At 34.5% G+C, this 15,726-nt stretch overlaps 1 protein-coding gene across 2 annotated transcripts in view; it reads left to right on the top strand.

Annotated features, from left to right (window-relative positions):
* LOC134806014 (homeobox protein abdominal-B) overlaps window positions 1–15,726 on the top strand; it is a 120,718-nt gene that overhangs the window by 67,605 nt on the left and 37,387 nt on the right. For both annotated transcript variants that reach the window (XM_063779217.1, XM_063779216.1), the window contains one exon: window positions 10,218–10,279. The gene's annotated coding sequence lies outside the window, so the exon portion shown is untranslated. The remainder of the gene's footprint in view (window positions 1–10,217; window positions 10,280–15,726) is intronic.

The following is a 15,726-nucleotide window of genomic DNA, read 5'->3' on the forward strand; positions in this document are numbered from 1 at the left end:
CTTGAAGCAAAATTCATAATTAAGAACTGGTTGAAAAATCTGAACTACAATCAAACTGAGATGCTGTTGAAGGTCATCACCTAATCACTTATAACAATCTCTGTGGCCTTACACACACACTCGCGCACACGCACGCACGCGCACACACACACACACACACACACACACACACACACACACACACACACACACACACACACACACACACACACACACACACGCACACACACACACACACACACACACACGCGCGCGCGCGCGCGCACCCTTTTTCATCCTTTTTTCATTCCTTTCTTCTTTCTTTCAATTTCATAATTTCCTTAACTACCTATTACATCACTTAATTATTAGATTAGTTTTTTTTCCTTAACCTTTAGCGTACGAATCGCGAAGTCGGCTGCCACGTCACAGGCTTAGCCTAGTGTGGGGCCACAGGATACCTATTGATATTTGTTAACAAGGTTCTTTTCAAATAAATATTATTATTATTCTTTCTTCTTATTCTTAGGTACGCACTTTATATCATTTGAAGATAATCTAATCGATATTTTTAATACAGACCCTCATAGAATCTAGCTATCCCTGTAATTTCATAACATGTTTTAGAACTTAAAGCTACCTATCTCGCCTTACGATTAACATGAATAAGATAGATAGTAGACGGTGAAACTTATACGTAGCGAAAGGTTTAATTAACAGAGAAACTTGGTTGCATTACCCGTGGCCACTTTCTTACGTGCCTGGCACAAATTCTGACCGATCGCAATTACTGGAGTTAACAGTTATCTACAGCTTTTTATTTTACTGGTATTTTTTGTATGCCATGAAAATGCAAAAATATTTTAAGTATTTCAAGAACCTACTTTTAATTTTTCGTTCTCGAAAAAATCGTTCATTTGAAAAGTAAACATGTCTTCGAACGACAGATGCAACAACAATTGACATGAGCATTCTACACAGTATCTTTTCCATTGGCTTTTTTTATGAACGATTATCAGATTATCACGCAGGTAACTAGGTTTCAGCTGTATACATAAATTACAAGTAAGTTCCTACCTAAAACTAAGGCTTACTTAGTAGTTTTTTGATATTTACTAAAACTATCATCAAAATCGTGAAATGAAAGCAATACCATGATTTACAATGTCACAAATGATCATCAAAAAATTAGAAACCGCTCTAGTTCTAAAGTAATTTAAAAACCGTATATAAAAATGAAGAAAGGGCGGGGGCATCGAGTTTTTGAAGTTTCGTCCCACCCACACCGCACATCCCACGCGTAGGGTCCGGCCGTGGGAGCCAGTCGTAAACAGATAGAATTAGACAGGAACGGGTTAAAATTAGACTATAGTCTGTGGGATGCGGTCTGATAGATCTGGAAGATTAGGATTTCAAAGAATTACCTACAGTAAAATAAGTTGTGGGAGGGTCTTAAAGGTCTTATCTTTATTCACAAAACGTCGCGGTGACAATTTCACATGATATTGAGTGAGAGGGACTTCATTACATACAGGGACTTAATTACATAGAGGGACATAATACTTGGTTTAATAAAATGAAGTACTAATTACAAAGGATAGGTACATAAGGTAGGTACAAATGGATGTTAATCAATAATAAATATGAACCTATTAAGTACAAATAGGCAGGTAGTTAATTATATATGTAGGTCAGACAAGTATTTTACTTTATTATTATGAGAATAATGATTATAAAGTACCTACCGTTAATTTTTCGTTCATCATTTGATTGCACTTCAGCTGGACATGCTGAACAAAGGTGTACGTATACCCAACTATACACCTATCTACCTTATATCAAATTTCTTTTACTTTTTTAAATCCAAGTGTGATGAAAGTGTATAAGGTACCTACAGTTTGTGCACTTTCTATACAAAGGGTACCCGAGAATGAACGAAAGAAAGCAAAGAATGTTAATAACTATCTTAAATTAAACTCCGTCACTCATGGTTCTCTAACAACCAGTTCAATTAAAACGCTAATGAGTTTTCATGCCTCCCCATTCCCCGGGTACCAATTATACAGATTACACGCACCCGCGCTGCTTAAACTTTCCCATCAACCCATTCGGCTGAATTAAAACATAGGACACCCCTATCTCTGTAGGCCTTTGATGTCACTCGTGATTTGTATGCCTTGGGTAGGAAAGGGGTTGAGTAGGTACATAGAGACGTGCTCTTGTTATTAAGCTTTTGTTTTCATAAGCATTGACGTTTATCTTCCAAATTAACATACTTAATGAAATGTAAGGAGAAAATAAAACTCGAAGGTGTATGCATTTTTTTTCATGTTGGTAACAGTAAAATGTTTAGAATGATGCAACGCAAATCATACAAAAAATAGTTGGTAGTAAAGTAGTTTTATTTTCTGGCAGAAGACACGAGGCAAAAATATTATCTAGATAACTTATATGAACTACTTATTACTTATTTCGGGTTTCACGGGCCTATAAATCCCGGTCTTTTGATAGGCTTGCGTGGGGATATAGATCCAACACGTAGAAGCCCCTTGGAGAGCTTTAATGTCATGTAGAACGCCTGCTGGAACCCGTTCACAGGCGCAACAATAGACACCCATGAACCGGTCGCAGCAGGCATTGGGACTATTGTAGAAAAAGTGAACAGTATACCGGTCTATGGATTGAAGTTTGGGTGGACAATGAGACTGGGCTATTGTAAAGAGGTCCGGACACCTGCCATAACAATGTTAACACCGTCATCGAGGCAGGCGGTGACTCGCCGCTGACTAGATGGGCCCCTGAAACTGCCGTCGTAAAGACGACCAGGAGCAACATCGGTGTGAGCGGCTCAGGGGTGTCGAGAGGTGTGCGCCGCTTTCTACCCAGTGGCTGTTACCAGCCACTGTGCCAACTCGCGTCTTATGCATCTTTCACTTCCACCCCTGGAGCATATAGCTCTAGCGACTCCTCTCTGGACGGCCAATGAAGGCAAGCCAGAGCTGAGAGTCCTGCGGGTCCCCTTGGGGTCCACTCCGACCGACGAAGACACGCCGGAGACGGAGACCCTGACCGACTCTCGGGAGCACTCGGGTCCGTGGGGTCGTTACTCCCCAACAGCTCGCCACAAGCTGCCCTGCGGGCTTACTTATTTATTATTATTTTACAAATTACAAATATTATACAACAATTTATTACCAAACATGTTACAACGCAAGTTTTGTATCATAAAGAATGAATAGACAATAAAAAAAGATGAGAGGTTCTCCTAGATAGCTCATAATGAATAATGCATGAAAAACTTAAAGGAAACTTTAGCCACAGACCATTTCCCCGGAACTATGGGTCCGGCCGAAATTATATCAGAGGGGGAACTTTTTTATTATTTATGTAATATTTTGCAACTTTTTGAATCAGAAGGGTGGATCCCCTCGCTAAAGGGTGGGCCCTGAATGAATTTATAGTTCTTTGTAGATAAACATATCAATTTGTTAGTGTTTTGTTAAGTATGTGAAGTGATTGTTGGTCGTATGTGGCCTCAGTTGGGCCGATGACTCCGATGGCCGCACTTGGGACGGAAATTAGAGTGACTTTGATACCGCGCTTAATAGTTTTCATATCATAAACAGTTAGGTATGTGAGGTATATCTACAGTGAGTGGTTTAAGTTGCTGCAAGTGATAAGGTCAGTGGTTGAGAAATTAGTAATCATTACCTACATAATAACATTATTTTATTTCAATTCTCGCGGTAATATCAGTGTGGCTTAAGAACATACCTATATTTAGGTCGTACCTACGTTTGTTTTAAAATTTACATTACATAAGTATAGCTCTCTTAAAATAAGTTTAAATTAGCTCGCCTTAAAAATAATGCAACAATTTATTTATACCTACCTATAATGTATCTATGAAACATTTATCAGATGGGAAACAAGCACTTTAGATGATTATTACAATGCTGTGTGTCTCATTTACTTTGTATCTGAGTGTCTAATCCTTGTACATTCACTGTCTAACAAGTAATTTATTTTTGGACTTCGTGGCTTGCTAAATCCTCCTGCGACCCCGCGAACAAATTTTTATACATTCCACAATGAACCTATAAAAATGAACTTTTATAGAGTAACTAAAAGTTCCAAATTAAACTTCAGGGTCTCAGGAGGATGGACCGATAGATACGACAAAAAAAAAGTAATTGAAAAGTAGGTATGTAAAGCACCTATAGGTAGAGTTTTTTTGTGGTTTCTTGATAGCCACAAAAATAAGCATTTCCACCCTGTTTACCCGGTCACGGAAAGGATAAGCTCCCATTTAAAAGATAAACAAGCGTTTACAGCAAACGTTGTTTACCACCATTCTCCGCCGTATCCGCTAACCACTTCCTGTAAAAATCGGACCAGCCCCGCCTTGCGTAATCGATTCCTTACCGAGCAACTTTGCCCGTGAATCGATTGGAAAGCAAGCGAATAAAATCGATTTTCCCCCAAATTGAATAGTCGTAAAATGTAGGCAGCAGTTTTAATGTTCGAATTGTTTACACCGTGGCGTCGCGAGTGTAAACGCTTGTCGATAATTGATGATTTGATTTACAACAGCACTAAACAACCGGTGTTTAGGCGATACCGATATGTTCCTTTGAATAATATCAATATATCCTTATAACTGGAATATAATATCTTGCGCTGCCTCTGGTTCTATCCTGTGCGTAGGTTGGATAACGTAAAGTAACGTAAAGAGTTTTAACTACCTAACAGTTATCTAGAACACCTAAATTTTTGCTCACATTTTTCTAGAAAAAGTTTCTTTTTTATGGCAAACGACGTAAAACATTTAGACATTATTCCATTGCCTTTAACGATATTTGAGAGCGATGGCGGTCAAATGAAAATTTCTAACTTTTAACTTGACGTGAGTAGTTTTTTTTCCTAAAGCAGGTACCTAAGGTATTGATTGTGTTTAAAAATAATTATTTTTTTGTAATTCTGTATGTATTTTCTCTGGTTTCTGTTTTTACAATAATTTCGTGCGTAAAAATCCGCATTACAATCACAAAGGAGTTGAAACAAAAGGCTTTCCGCTCTAGCGGCCGCGCGCACGCACGGCGCGCAGCGCACCGCAAGCGCCGCTCCATACGCAAACCATTAAAAAATCGTAATTATCCGATTTAGGGTTCAACGCTCGTGTAACGGCTCACTCATAAACGGCACCTATAAATTTTATACGATAAACAAAGAAACAATTGCAGTTGTAATGACAAAGATTTGCGGTAGGTTATGGAGCATTGTCGGTTTCCGCGTTTTATGCAGGGCTTGTTGAAACTTTTATGCTCATAAACTTACTGGAGTAGGAAAGCATGTTTATGTTCTTAATATGTTATGAAACGTGTTCAAAATGCTGCCTGTTTGTACCAATACCAAACTATCAACTAAGTACATAATGTATTTAGTACGTCATATTTAAATTTAAAAATAGCCAAACTGCAAATACAACCATACAACATTCTTAAATGGAATTAATAAATGAAATGAATTAATTAAAACTGTATATTGGGTAGTCTAGACTTAGTAGGTAGCTAGACTGCAGGTTTGCAGACAGCTATAAACCAGGGCTTGAATACACGAGGGGGAAGGCACGCCACCTGACTATATATTTCAATATTTCAAAGGTTTTTTACCACACTAGCTCGTAAAGGCTCTCTTATACATATTACCTAAAGACTGATGAGAAAGTTGCATGATATACACAAGAGTGGCAAAATAATCTGATGCTTTGAATGAATGAATGAATGAATGAGTTCTTTCCTCGAGTTGGCCATTGGAATTGACTTTTAAGTGATGATATTGAATGACATTCGAATTGATTTATTTGTTAGTGTGGATAATAATTTTCTTTCACTCGGGAGCAAAGTTTGTTTAATCCCGTGACTTGAAACCCTCGCAACGCTAAAGATTCCACTTTTCGATCCACTTACTACGCTCGTGGTTTAATTTTGGTATCGCTTGCTCGGCAACTTTACCGCCTTGTAAAACCAAATAGGTAACTGTTTTACAGGTACACTGAGAGAAAAGGATAACAAAAACACACTTAGAATTACGAAAATAAACTTAATCCGGGGACAAGGAGAGTCAACTAATAGGAACAAATTGACTTTTGCAATTTCTATTAGTTCTTGCAATTTCTATTATCTGTTTGTTGAAATTAGATTTAGGATTACTGAGCTGTTTGTAGAAATAAATAAACTTTACAGAAATAGTGAAACGTCTATAATTATTACTAAACTTCATTTTTTCCCCCAGTACACAACTGTTTTTTAATTCCTGGTTTAGTTTACTAATGATTTTTCTCTCAGTGTACCTAAGAAATTACATGTTACTTAATCAAAAACACATACTTGGGTGAGAACAGGCTGATGGAATAAATATTACAGATATCTTGAATTTACTATTACATATACGAGTACAATATTAGTATTATTCTATGTATGTAAGTATATGTTAAAGCCATTTTTGTTAAATTATTGTTATAATTGTTCCTTATTAATCATCAAAATAAACACATACCTACCTACATACTTATTTTGCTATTTTATTTTTCAATGTGTATTTATCTTATAAGCAGGTTGGTACTTCAAATGTAAAATTCGGTTTATTATATTTTTACATAAGTAGGTACATTATAGACATATAGAGCCGCATTTTACATAGAGTCCGTTTACACTAACTTATACCTACACATGATATTTTCATAGACTGAAATTTTCACACTTTGTCATTACAAATACCGTGCAGAGTTAGCTTGGTCTTGTTCTTGGTTGGACTCTAGTATTTATACAAAAAGTGCATAAATGTTAATTTAATAAGTTATTAAGTTGGTATAAATAACTTCTCGTTGTTCGCGGGTCCGCGCGTAACGCGTTACGATGGTAATAAACTTTTATCGCGTGTTCTTTCGTCTATTATGTGACAATGTTGATGTATTAAATTACAATTATTAGATGATTACCGATTTGCCGTGACTTAACAGCCTCTTTGCAATAAATTGCTTTTATTAGGAATCAATCACATACCTATTAGTATCACGTAGAAGGCAACGTAATAAATATCACGGTTGACCTTTGAAAATGCGTTGTAAATTAATTTTTTATCGCCTTTAGTTAATGGTTTTAATGCGTCGTCGCACCTTCTTGACGAGTGAGCGTAAATTTTATGCAACTATGTGCATAGAAGATACGTAAACCACGTATAGGTAGCTAATGCTGTGCATTCAGGCCTGTGCATACAAAAGCTAAGGGAAAACTTTCAGTTTATTATTGACGGTGTTGACTGGTGTTGTAGCCATCCGCAAGTTTAATAGAGAATCTATTCATGGATTACAGAAGACACTCACAGGCCAATTTGAAAGTACCTACCTACCTACATGCACAGATGTGAGTGTAGCATCTGAATGATGTCATTTAGTTTTCGTACGTATCTCTAGCGCCAATATACCGGGTGTGGCCTGTAACACGAGCAAATAATTAAAACATAGATTGTACTCCTCAAACGGTGACACTTTTGTTCAACAACTTTTAAAAATTATGAAGTATTTAGAGTCTCTATTTTTCATACAAAATAAATATTATCTTCAATGGACGCCGTCGCCACGCCATATCATTATGATTGACGTTGCTTGTCACGCCTTAAACATAACAAAATTCGCAATACATTGCGTCTTAGAATAAACTTTAAAGTGTATTAAAAATCAAACCACAAGTTATTTTTAAAAGTTGCTGAACCAATGTTGGTCAGTATGAGGAGTACAGCCTACAGTTAAATTTTTTGCTCGTATTACAGGCCACAGGCTGTATGTAAGTATGAGCGAAATACACGATATCAGAATGACATCAGTGTAAGTACCTACGTTCGAATTGGCCTGTAAGACTTAAACATTAGTACATCTTTTACAATAATGACTATTAAAGGTTAAATGCATGGCCCCCAATATATTTGAATTGATAATTTTATTGCAAATAGGCAGGAATCTAATTACACATTAACATAAAGCAGATTCCATTCAATTAAAATAAATTTCTTGGAATTTTCAATTTCTGTGATGTGATGGCGGTGCAATCATGAAACATTAGAAATTTAACCGTAAATTCAGATGGGTTGAGTACGTACTACTATTATTATTAACTAACAATTTCTCCAAAGCTGCTATTGGATGCTGAAAATTTAAATACTTTTCATATTAACATTAAGTACCTACGTATAAGGGCATTTTCAGAAAAGAGTGTAGTTACTAATGACGTTACTTTTTTCTTGTGAAAGACCTATGTTTGTGATTTTTTCATATTCTGCTATCGAGCAAAAGTCACGAAATCAGGGTTTGAATAGATGAAGTTACTAGAAAAAGGCCTCAAGAGTGCGATTGATACCTATATTTTTTGGCACCGTATTATGATCTGAAAAAGCGCTACGATTTTTCTAAAACTCTGCTGGCTGGCATTTGAGGGGCTACCCGAGGTTTTCATCGATTTTTGACAAGTTTTGAATCGTATCTCCGTTTTTTGCACTACAGATAGAATTATAAGACAAACGGTTATCGGTTTTTCAATCTTTTATCTCCGGTTTTGTCCACCGGATTTTGAAAAAAATTAATACTTATTTTTTTATGATTTTTTAAACATTGTCTAAAAAAACACTTTTTTCGTATCTAGTTTGCAGTGAAGGATCTTACATGAACGAAATCTACATATTTGGATTCGTCTTTGACGTCTCGAAAAACGTGTCCAGGGTTTTAATTTTAAACTAATTAACACAAAAGTTATAGCCAGAAACCAGTTTTTTAGCCTAAAATTGTTCAACTTTGATGCCAAATATCTCGAAGACAATGAACTTAAGTAAATATGGGATACTATATTGCTTAAAGCCGTTGCTGTTAATATAATTTTTTGCTCGACTTGGAGATAAGCTACAAAAAACATTAGAAAACTAAGGGATTCAGATCGAAGGTCATTGGAATGGCGTGGGGTAGCCCCTTAAGCTATTTTTTATTGTATACAATTTTGAAAGTTACACTAAATTTAAAATTAGCACCTAATTCAGGTATTCTTTATAGGTATACGTACACATATTAGGTAATTCATTAATTATTACTATTTTACTAATAGACCTTTCTTCTCGCAGCGCCTACATCGAACGCTGGTTAGGTACTTAAGTACTTATAAACAAAACTACACTTCCCACAAATTTACGAGTAGGTACCTAAGTACCTTTAAGTACTTACATTTGCAGTTCCCACATAAAATCAAAGCAGAAGCGAAACTGTAACCAACATTTTACTGCCTGCTTGTTTCTTTTTAATGAGCGTTTTAAAACTAATGAGGAATGGAAAGATGACAAGAACTTGAATTTTTGACATGGTATGTTCGTCTGGTTTTTATCATACAGCTTATTAGGCTTGTTATTTTTAGACTGACAATATGAAGGGTGCTTAAAACGTAGAAAAAATTTTGAAGAGCACGAATATATATATATGGCTACAGTTACAAGTTATTACGGTAGGTACTCTACGGTACGGTGCGCGACGGTATTATAACCTAAGTACTTTGATCCCCGGGTATAGTTACTAAAGGTAACCACGTAAGGCCCACCATACAACATGTTTCTAAGTAATACCTACCTAATTTACCTACCTATAAGTTGGTTACCAACTACCAACTTGAAAAAGAAAATAGTTCTCAATACGATATACCTTTTTTTATTTATTTTATAGGAGGTACCTACCTATATTTAATTTTTTATCAAGTGTAAAAATATTTTTCACCACACCAGCTCGGAAAGGCTTACTTTGCACTTCAAAAACTGATAGCAAAGTTGCATTTTATTCACATGTGAGACAAAGTAATGAAATGCAAGTTTTGAGTTGTTTTCTTATGTTTGCTGGTAGAATTGACTTTTAAATGATGATTTTGGTAATAAATATTTAATAACATTAATTTGAATTTGATTTTGTTTGATATTTTACATTTAATATTTGCTTCGGGTTGGTGTGGTGAAAAATTTTGTGTTACACCCTGGGGCAAATTTTGTTTAACCCTCGCAACGCGCAAGATTCCATTTTTCGAACCACTCGCTACGCTCGCTACGCAATTTTGGGATCTTTCGCTTGCTCGGATATCAATATTAGCACGAGCGGTTAAACAACAACTTTGCCCCCTTGTAAAACAAATAAATATTAATAGTTTAATTTGTTGCAGATCCTGCCAAGATGGTGTGAATAAGAGATAATTCCTGCCTTCGTCAACACGTAGTCCTAAAGGTAAGTATTTTTTTTTCATATAGTTACCTAGGCAGTACCTATTTAAAATGAAAAAAAAAAAATACAAATCCCAATTTAGTTATCTAACAGATTTTTTATAAGTTACCTAGTTTAAATAATTACATTTACAAAATAAATTTAAATTTATTATTTGGTGTAATCGAACCGGTCGGTCCGACCACCTAAAACCCGCCATGCTTGATTTTTAAACTTTCTTTCCCCTTCTTGAATTGGAAGAACGCTCGCTCTTTGCGATTTGCCAACAGATCTCCCAAACAATCCACTCTCCTTTAGTGTAAAAGAGATAGCTTCAAAACACCCTCTCATGTTACATACGGTAGCAACTGTAAGAGCGACGGAGATGGCAGATAAACTAACATGGCGTCAACATGCGGCGTGGCTAATACGCCAAGAACTAAAAAAGCTCCCACACACATTTGAAATTCATGACAGTGTGTGTTTGTGTTGTGTAGGGATAAGAGGATATCAGTTGCCTGGTGTTGTCAACATTTGGATAGTATTTTTAAACATTATATTTATATTTTATACAAATTTGACAGTCAATTCAGAAAGCGTTTCATATATTCAAAGGAAAATGTTTTGCCGCTAATACGTACAGATGTTTTTTTACATATTCTGGATTTCTGGAAGGTAATTTAGAAATTCCTTTTTGGCAATATTATGAAAAATTACTTACCTACCACTTAATTTCACATTATGAAAATTTGAATTTTCTTGGTACTTACACTCACTCACTGTTCATGATAATAATATAAAGCTCTCTGACCGACCAATCAAACAATTTAAACACATTAAATTCCACATTTTTTTATTTTGTCCCATTATCTCGTAGCTGCAATGTTATCCTAAAAATGGCTTTCAAAGTAGGAACAGAAAGAATAGTTTTAATAATATAAAATATAAATTACTAGTAATAAAAAAAAATACCTTAAAATAAAATAAAATTACTTTTGCGTCATTGTTATTTTTTTAAAGAAAATCATATATACGTAATTATATCAAGTTCAGTTTGTCAAAACAACAAATATGAAACAATAATTAATATAAAGTGATTAATTAAGTGTAACTTACCTAATACCTACGTATTGTTTTGCTATAAATATGAAAATTAAAACAAAAATGTTGTGGTGGAAAGATAGAAAGGTTGACGGCCAATGACATTCTAATTCCAGGGGGTGATAGTTTCAAGAAATTATCAAAGATGGCGCTGAAGACAAAATACACAGTATCAGATATGACAAACTAGGGTATGTCTCCTTCCTTTCCGATGTTTGAATATTATGTTGGTATCATTTTCTACCTTGGTGCCAAAATACAAGTATAAATTAATAGTGAAAATATAATAAGAGATTAGATAAGACTTTTTATCATTGATTAATAACTTATTTGCTCGTTTATAAGTATTGAACTGCCTACATGTAGGTACAATTGTACATACCGTGCCAACTGCTACCTAATTTTTATAGTCTCAACAATTGTAAGCTTATAACTCCATAACAATATGAAATTTATAACTATTTTACTAATTTCCAATTTGTGTCTTATCTGAAGAAAAGCTCACAGCAAGCAAACCCCTAACAAACAAAAGCTTTCCAAAAGCTTTCATCTCCACGATATAGTCCATACGTGCCTCCAAAGATGGCGCTGATATCAAAACCGCGCAAGTTCATCTAAGTTTTTAGAATAGGCTGCCAGCTATACGGCATGGTTTCATTTTGTAAAGAAATACAAAACATTAGGACATCAACATTTATTAAATTTTTCGACTAATAGTATCGAAATAATTATACCTATAAGTCTTGTAGCATTAGATATGTCGACATGGGTGATGGGACAGCATAATGAAACGGTTTTACTGATTCATTAACATTAATAAAATACCCAATTATAATTACTTTAAATCCCATTAGTTGTCTTTTTATTAGAATGGAATATGGTGCAAAAATGTAAAAATATTCCCAGATATTGATTCAAATTTAAGGCCCAGTAGCTTCTCTGATTCTCACTAGTCTAACTGAGCGTAAGCGTGAGCGAGATGGATGTGCGTTTACTTTACGGGACCGCAGATATCATGTTTATGAATTTTACTTTTTAGTGTGTTTTAATATAATAATAAGAAAGAGTAATCGCCGAGTTCCCTCAAGCATAACATTGCTCATTTTTAGAAATAATTTTAATATTTTTAGTTTTTGTGGAATATTACACGTCAAAAAATGTTTCTTCTACTTTATCCTAGTCAGAACATGATACCGAATAGTATGCCCTTAAACGGATCCTCATTATTTTGTTACAATCTGAATAAAACTATAAAATAAAACCCGCTGCCTACTCGTATATGGCAAGATGACTAAGAGTTCTCGATTCCCTAGACCTAGTTAAAAGTTTTATTATCAAATTAGAAAACCAAGGGAACTAAATAATCCTACCCATTTTAAGGATTCTATAGACATACCTACCCCGCATTTTAAACAATAAGTATAAGTAACTTATTAAAATTCATGAAAACAGTTCTTTCTTTTGCCAAAGCGTAACGGCCCACCGTTTTGTTTGTACAGTCTCTTCTCGGAACAACCGAATGCTCTGACCCAATTTTCTATAAACATTCAAATGAGTTTTTTGCCAAGAGAAAGCTGACTTACACATTGCATTATCAGTCCTGTGCGAGGTCCAAGCCGAGAAAGTAGTGTTGTGGAGTGTTTCAAAAAATAAAAATGTTTAAATTTGGAAATACTAAATTGTGCCTAGTAATGAAAAGAAAATGGAGCGTAGGGAAAGGGTCGTGTTGCTTGCTCCTGTTAGTTTGGGGGACAAGATGGAGATGGCGCTGCCAACTGTTCGGTGAGTAAAACTTTCATTTTCCATGTCTAATTTATCAAACATTTAATTAAACCAAAGTGATTCAGAAGTGATAATCAAAATTTTATACATATAAAAAATCCGCCTAATTAATTTTTCATAATAATGTATTATGTAGTTGTATTTAAACTTACTGTGGGGTCTGTGGGGCTGTTAGTTCGTGTAATAATTTCCTATATAATATTTATTTTTCCTTTATTCAGTTAACATATTAGGCTCGGTCATTAATAAAAGGTATGAATTTAAAAGTAAAATATAAAAACACTTACAAAACAATAAAAAAATATGTACATATAAACACATTATAGAAAACCTAACCTAGGGTGCCGCCAGCAGCGGGGCAAGGCCCAAGCTGCCAGTGGTCAGGGCCGCAGGGAGAGGGAACCGGCGGAATATTCGCGCCGCCGTGTCCAAGATCACCGCCTTATTTATTATTATTATTCATTTATTAGACTTGCGAGAAATGACTCTGGACTTGCGCAATGCAATACAGACAAATCTAACAACACGTTAATCAAAATCGGTTCAGCCGTGTTTTAGTTAGGGACGAACTGTTCAGGTTAATATTATGTTTTATGTACCTACAATCATATTAACATATTACAATTATAATCAGATCATATATGAGTTGAACTGTAGTCATGTGGATCCCATCAGTGATAGGCTTATATTTAGATATTTAGAATACTGATTATCTACATACTTGGTCGATAACAGTTTACCTAATCTAAATGTAATAAGTAGGTATATTTAATATTACATACATACAATTGAAATAAAAAAATCTAAGAATAAAAAACGATAATTAATAATAATAACCTATTATCTATGTACATTATTATAATGAGAAGGTTGTAGAGTTTTAAACTGACTGTAAGTATTTACATATTATGGTAACTAATACATATAATTGGCTAAGTACTTATACATACATCATGGTATCAAATGAACCTTGAATCTGTACACAACACAAGTATCTAATACCTACATAGAGAGTTTCATATACCTAGCTACTCTACTTATTCCTGGTAATACTCACTACGTTAACTTACCTATTTACCATGTGACCAGACATGTACCTAGATATTACCAAAGACATATGTAACTTCGTATAAGACGAATAAAGTCTAAGGAAAAAACGTGCCTCAGATTTCAAGTAAAAGTCATTCTCGAATAGATGGCGCACACACCTTTAGCCTATCCTCGGCTAGATGGCGTGACGACACCGTTTCATATTTAACAATTTTAACACATAGATATCAGTGAATGAACATGGATCAAAATGATATAAAAATAACAAAATCATTTTATCCATATATATACATTTTTTGATAACTTTATACGTTTTCATTTTGAGTTTTAGTCGTGTGTCGATAGATGGCAGTAAATTTACAGTGACTACAAAATTTACAATGACAGGACCCCTCTATACTATCTATTCTTTTTGGTATTACTGATGTAAACTTTCATGATTTTTACGCATTATTAAATTGTACAACGGGACTTAATCCTAGTGCGCAAAACGTTCAAGCTGATAAACACGACCAAGTGCGGGTAGTTCGTAGGGTTTCTGGTTTTTCGACCTTTTTTATTTCTAGAGGCACGGGAATTCTCGACCACGATTTCTCGAGTTTCTCGAGTATCTCGAGAAATTTTGAAAGTTTAAAAAAGCACTTTTTATTTGCTTTATTGCAAGTTAGACTCATAGGAGTCGTAGGTTAGATCAAAAATCAAACCAATGGTAATTTTATTGTACAAATGATCAAAAATTCATCAACAAACAAGAAAAACTATAGGTGCAGGCGTGCGCGCCGGCGCGGCAATGTGATATGCTATAGTGTATTTCATTAGTTATTTTTATTTAACAAAATGTATACAAACCACAATATAGTATTTTATTACGCAATTAATTTAACTCGATGTGACAAACTTACAGAAATTTTACTACGTAATATCAATACTTACTCAAAATTGTGCTATTTTGCTAATAGGATAATACCTATATCGAGACGATTAGATTTATCAAAAGTAATCTAGTTTTGTAATAATGGCCCCATAATTCGTTTTTTAGCATTATAAAGAAGATAAGCGATCTTGACGTCTCTTTTTATTGAAAATCTTATGAAAGATAAGTCGCGGCAAATATGTAACAATTATAAATCATATACGATCATTTACATTAACGTTTTTTTTAATAGCGTTAATAGCGTTTTTCAATAAAAAGACACTTTAAGATTGTTTACCTTTTTTCTAATGTTAAAAAAATTAAGTATAGTTCTTATGAACCTAAAACGAGACGAATTATTTGCACATAATAGTAGTTCAAAAGTTTCAATACATGAAAATCAGCTGAAGCCAGAACGATAGGCGACGGATCAAGGCAGTTTTTTATTTAGTTTGTTTACTAATAAATGTTTGAAGTACCGGAAAATGTAAAAAAACATTGTTTACATTTATTTAACTATCCTAAGAAATACACTATAATAGACACATCAAGTGTTATACGCGTGTTTTCATTATACTTATGACAAGAGATTTATTTCTCGAGTTCTCGAGGCATTGAGTATTTT

The sequence above is a fragment of the Cydia splendana genome, chromosome 2 (assembly GCF_910591565.1).
Source record: "Cydia splendana chromosome 2, ilCydSple1.2, whole genome shotgun sequence".
NCBI lineage: Eukaryota > Metazoa > Arthropoda > Insecta > Lepidoptera > Tortricidae > Cydia > Cydia splendana.